This window comes from Benincasa hispida, chromosome 11 (assembly GCF_009727055.1).
Source record: "Benincasa hispida cultivar B227 chromosome 11, ASM972705v1, whole genome shotgun sequence".
Lineage (NCBI taxonomy): Eukaryota > Viridiplantae > Streptophyta > Magnoliopsida > Cucurbitales > Cucurbitaceae > Benincasa > Benincasa hispida.
In genome coordinates this window covers 29,669,603-29,676,297 of record NC_052359.1, presented here as the reverse complement: position 1 = coordinate 29,676,297, position 6,695 = coordinate 29,669,603, and positions in this window count along the sequence as shown.

The following is a 6,695-nucleotide window of genomic DNA, read 5'->3' as shown; positions in this document are numbered from 1 at the left end:
ATCTAATTTGAAACTCATGAATGAAAATGTTCTTACGATAATACTCTCTTTTAAAATTTGTTGAAAAGACAATGATTTTCAAGCTCCTTATAGGATTCAATAAATATTTGGATGAAGTTCGTCGTTGAATTCTTTGTACTAACCTGTTACAGTCTTTGAGATTTTTTTTTTTTTTTTTTTTTTTTTTTTTTTTTTTTTGTTGTTGTTGTTGAAGTTAGTAGGGAAGAGAGTTGACAACAAGTAATGTTGGGACTACCTGAACATCCTCCAACTCAAAATGGATTTGCCCTTATTTCCTAACTAGACCACTCGAATGACCCCATTGTTCTTGTTGCGAGAGGAAGCTCCCAATCATTCAGTGATAATGAGTCAGGAAAAGTACGATCATGGTTTGATTTACTGTTATAAACTGCGACACGTTAAAGACACATGTTGAAAAATACATGGAAAACTAGCAAATTGGAAGCTAAATATTGCCATATCAAATCGAAAAACTAAGGACAATGATGCTATCTCTGAAATTTCTAACCAACCACCATTTACTAAGGATTTGATGGATTGTAAGAATAGAACAAATCTATCAGAAGTAAGTAGCTCTGGGAATGTGCAACAATATGGTAACACAAAACCTTTGCTCTCCATGCTCAAACTTTTCCATTTGAATCGATAGTGGATTGTAGAGCATCAAATCATATGATAAATGATAAATCATTTTTCTTGTCCTTTTCTCTTTACTAGTAATCTTTCAGTTCAATTTTTTTATAATACACTTACCAAAGTAGCTGGATTGGAAGTATTCAAATATTAAGCTCCATAATCCTTGAGTCAGTTTTATTTGTGCCAAAATTGGAGTATAATCTACTGTCTGTGAGTAAGCTAAATAAGGACTTAAATTGTGAAATTAAATTCCTGGCAAACTCTTTTATTTTGTCAAGACTTGAGATCGAGGAAGATTATTGGCAATGTTGAATTCTGTGCATGATTGCATCTTATCAAAGCAATGTGTCCTCCACCAACAAAGGAATATAGTAATCTTATAGTTTAGTTCTAATTGTGAGTCTGCTTATGTTTCTGAGTCTTTAAACCATTCAAATAAAGATATAACCTTGTCATGATGTTGCACTATCATCTTGGTCATCTTAATGTTACCTATCTTAAGCATCTGTTTCCTACTTTGTTTCATAACGAAAAAGAAAAGAAATTCCACTGTGAACTTTGCAAAGTCTCCAAATGTACATATTTTCAATCCTCATCCTGTACTTATTCTCCATCTCAATCTTTCTCTCTTATCCATTGAGATATTTTGGGACCCTCAAGGATAAAGGATATTAATATGGCTTGTTGGTTTCTTCTTTTCGTTAATAATTATACCCATCTAAGGAGGACATTCCTTGTGAAAGATATATATGAAACTAGCCAATTACTCACAGTCTTTCATAAAATGATCCAAAATTAGTTTCAAGTCAATGTCAAAGTACTTAAAATTGATAATGCTCATGGTTTCTTCAATTCTATGCTTATTTTCAATCTCATGGTATTGTTCACTAGAGTTCTTGTGTAGACACACCCCAACATAATGGTGTAGTTGAATATAAGAATCATCATCTTCTTGATATAGCTTGATCCTTCATGCTCACTCACATGTTCCAAAAACCTTTTAGGGTAAAATTGTGCTGATTGCTACTTATATAATAAATTGGTTGTCTTCCCGCATTCTTAAGTTCAACACACCCTTGCAAAGTCTCCTTATACTATATCCTACCTCATGTGTCTCCTCTATAACTAAAAATATTTGGATGTATTATATTTGTACATATATATCCTCAACATCGAAGTAAATCTTGTAACTATAATTTGATTGGCTGATTTTATTACTGGAAAACCTTGAGCAACATATTTTGCAACATGTCATGTATGATGTCAAGACATTGTTCGTGACGAGCAGAAGATTCTACAAAATGTTTTTTTGTCTTATTCGTCAATGTGATTTTACAGATTTTGTGGCTTGCCTTTTTTATTTTTTTTCCCTACAGACGTGATTTATTCCTTCCTTGAAGATCTTCTAAAGCTATATATATTATGGTCTTGTTTAATTTTAGGCTTAGCCTTCTTATTAAAAAAGTATGTGCATTGAGTATTTTGAGCTTAGGGATTGTCTAAGCCTCAACCTTCATGTATTGTAATTAAAAAGCTTTATTTTTTTGGTTGTGGGTTTGTCCAATGGCCAATTAGGCTTGGTTGGATTGTTGTGAGTGTAGCAAATCACCTTAGGAGTAAATGAGAACTCGATATGAGTTTTTAATATGATATTGAGGAGAGCTCAAATAAAGCTTGTGAAAAACTTACGTATGGAGATGAGGGGATTTGTGAAGGAGTTGACATCTAACAAACGGAAGCAATTAAGGATCTAAGCACTCGAACTACATAAATTTTAGCTAATTAGCATGCATGTCCATAGTTTTAGTATATTAGGGTTTCAAGTGAATACCTTTGATGATTCTCTCAAATTGACTGGTTTCATTACGAAATTCTCCTTCAATTTCTGTAGTACACCACCACAAATGTTATCTCTACTAATCCCAGGCCTTAGATTGAGGTGTGGTCTTAAAGTTGAAGGGAATTTGAAGTGGTTTTTGAGAGTTGAAGAAGTGAGAAAAATCTGATTTTTCTCTTCAGTTTTTTAATTTGCATGGACCTCAAATCTGATAAAAAAAAACTTCATATATAGAAGTTTGTCATACAAACCAGATTGAGCATGATAAAGCCACTTCATATTCCATTAATCCTTAGTGGCTTGAGGTGTTATTTAAAGTGGAATAAGTGGGATTATCCCACTTCCATTCATTCCAATTTTTCAATTCAAATATTGAATTATTTGAAATATGTAAAACTTATTTAAAAATTAAATCTCAAATTCAATTTAAATTAAATAAATTTCATAAATCTAAAAAGTAGTTAATCCAATTTTATAATTTTGATTTATAAAAATTCAAAAATTTAATAATTACTAAATTGGAAAATTAATTAAGCTAATTTAATCAATTAATTTAATATCAAATATTAAATTAATCTAACATCTCATTAAATATTTAAATTATATTTAAATATTGTCAACTCTTTAAAACCGTAACATATCAATTATCTCAATATAATAATCCAAACCCTAAATCGAGTTTGAACGTTTCAAATTCTCTCAACATGTTGTTCTAAGGTTTAATCCTTTTACGAGCTAGTAGAGGAACCTAATGGATCTACACATCATGAGCTCCAACGATTTGAGATTAATTGGTTAAACTCTTTAAACCGAATTAATCAATATTTGTTAATTACCGAGACATACCGCTATAACTCAGTAGCTGCACTTTCTTCACTGTAGATATATTTCTGTCCACTTGATTTAACCATAATCAGTAAGCCAATCCTTCACAGGTCGTTCGCATTTACAGCTAGGTCAAAATTATTGTTTTACCCCTATAATACTGTTGGGGTTGATGCCCTAAAGTCTCGTGTCCTGTAGTTTGTAAACAGTTTGTACGAACGCTTGTGTTGTATAATATATGATATTTACTTTACATCTTGTTTTTTTGCTCAGTTGCATATTTTATTTGCTTTGCCACAAACTAATAAACATAAAATTCCTGGTTATCTGTATGTAACTTAAGCATGTATGTAGTGACATACAAGTGGATCATGTCTTGAGTGATAACTAAAATGGTCTGTAGTATATGAATATAGGAGGAAAACCATATCTTAGTGACGCTACGAATGCGGCCCGCTTTGTGGAATGGTCACAAATGTTGTGACTTGTCACAAATAGTCTGATCCTGATCATTCGTGTAGAAGACATGCGAGCGGGGGCGTCCTACAAAGAGTTTGTATAAGACTTGACCACGAAGTGTTAACGTCTCGTTATAAAACACCATTCATGACAGAGACTTCACTTCACTAGGATGACCATAGGTAACATGACCTCAATCCTTAGTGAGTTGGGAACTCTTGCTGTTGAGGTTGGTTCTTTGATTTGTATGGGTGCGAGTGGCTAGGTCGCCGATTTGAACCTACCATTTTAGGGATTCGTCTGATTTGGGAGCTGGGAACTCAGCTACATAAGATGGAATTCACTCATTCCCCGAAACAGAGGTAAGTAGATAGATAGCTCCCTTAAGGGCTGATTCCAGGGCTTGAACGATGTGGCGCCAAATACCTTCTCTTGGTCCGAGAGGTGTTTACACATAGTTGGACTATGTTGTATTGTTCATTAGAGGAATCAGTGGTACTTAAGGAGTGAGATGTAACTATAGGGAAAAAATGATAAATTGGCCCAACTATACTTACGAGCATCTGTGAAGGGTCATCGTACTCATGATTGGTTATATCCAATGGACACAGAAATATATCTATGGTAAGAAGAGTTCAGTTGTTGGTCTTTAGTGGAATGCCTGACAATTAAAAGATGGTAGATCTCGTGGCTAAAGAGATTAGTCAGCTATTCACAGACCGTTGAAGCTTCGAGACACATGTCCATTAGGTCCCTTGGGTAGCTTGGATAAAGTCGAGAATCAGTGTTTGGGTCAGTTTGAAATGTTCAAATTGACAAGAGGGAGCTCGATTATATATGATATAATTGAATTAGTTGATTATATATGATATAATTGACTAAATGTATGAGATATATAATTTTGGAGGAAATTAGATATAAATATGATTTATATCATGTGGAGGAGAAATGACTATAGTAGATATGTGATATCAAACTATAGAGTAAGAATATAATAAGATTATATTCATTAATTATTAAATTGGTTAATTATATGATAATTGGCCTAAAACTTCTCTCGGACGTGCGTTAGTGGGAGCAGCCACATTTGGTTATGGTAACTGTTGAATAAAATGAAAATTTGTTTCATTTTGCGAAAGGTTTGGAAAAATTGGCATCAGTGTGAAAACGTAACGATCGCATAGTTTGAGAGCCTATACGATAGTCGCTCACCGCCTAAATGATCGCACGCCATCACCTAAACGATCAAACGCTAGTTCTTAAATGATCGATTAGCTTTCCTAAACGATCGCATAGTGTGCCGCGTTTTCTAAACGATCATCTACCATTTACTAAACGATTGCTTAGTAAAACCTACACGATCGTGTAACTTCTTCTAAACGATAAACACTTAGCTATACGATAGCTTCTTTTCTATCCCATTTGCTTATCATCTACACGATTAATTCTTTCTCCAACCTCTACCAAATTCACCAAAGACCACACTTTGGGTTCTCACTCTGAGAATACAAAGGGCTCCTTTTTGGTGGTGTCGTCCCCGCTGCGTTCATTTGTTCGTGATTGTTCATGTTGCTGCAGCCGACTTGTTTGCTGGGCGATAGAGTTCGCGTAGAGGTCTTCCACTGCGTAAGGGTTCCAAAGCTTGAAGAGGGTCTTCAACTAGTATGAGAACTCTTTCCCTTGTTTTTTATTGTTCGAAGCATGCCTTTAATTAGTGTGTATTTGCATAATTGTATGTAAGAATGTATGTGTTGTATTTCGGTCACGATGAAATCGGAAAGATCCGAATGTGCTCATGCTACTCTTCGTTAAGAATTCCTTCAATTAGTATTAGAGTTAGGTTCTGATACTCCAATTTCATTGTTGCAACGAATTACATATACATTCTTGGTGGGTGCATGTTTACTCTGTTTAAATTTGTTAAATTGTTGTGGATGTGTGGATTAATGGATGTTTTCGTGGATGTTAGCCTCAGTTTGATTTAATTCTTTTACATTTGCAGTTTTTTGTAAAGGCCTCTACATTTTTGGGCATTAATAATCGTTATCGAGTCTATAATTCAAAGTCTGTTTGAGTTTTGAGTCGTTTGTGAAGAAGAACAGAGCAAGCGTTGCAGTTCTTCGAGGAAGGAGATGATCAAGGGTTGATCGCATCGTGTAGACGATGGAGTAAGCGATCGTTGAATATCGGGTCGTGTAGACGATGGGATACTGATGTATCATTTAACGCACGTGCATACTAGATGATCGTTTAGATCAACAAGTTTCATTGCTTAGTAAATGACAAACAATCGCTTAGTAACGCAAGGTAAATCGTTTACCTATCGTCGCGTTAAGAGAACGCATAGATGATCAGGCTTCGCAGCCTCTAGTCGTCTACGCGATCGTTTAGCTTTTGCGCCTATCGTCTAGTGCGCGCTAGGCAATCGTTTAACTTCAGCGTTTACTACACGATGGAGTCCTCCTGGTGATTCAAAACCTGGTTCGCCTGTGAACCGGTACGCTCGATGAAAAATGTAATAGATATGGTTATTTCATTCCGGTTTTTTGTAAAGGTTCATCCCGGTCCATTAATCCTTAATTTATTACATGCGATGTATGGTTTTTATATGTCATATGGTATGCACATATAATAAATCCCATCTTAGGTTATGCATTAGTTTATGCATTGGTCATGCATCTTCTCTTTATTGTAATTGTTATAATTTAGAGAAGCATGATTTAATTATGTAAGAGCATACTCATGCATCATATATTATAAGAGTTATATTTATGCATGCATTAAAAGCATTGACATGTATCATCTTTATATTATAATTGTTATAGTATAAGGGTGAATGGTAAGCATGTTTGCTTGGTTATTACACGTTATATAAAAGTTATATATAGTAATGACCGGACATTGAATCAAGCATGAC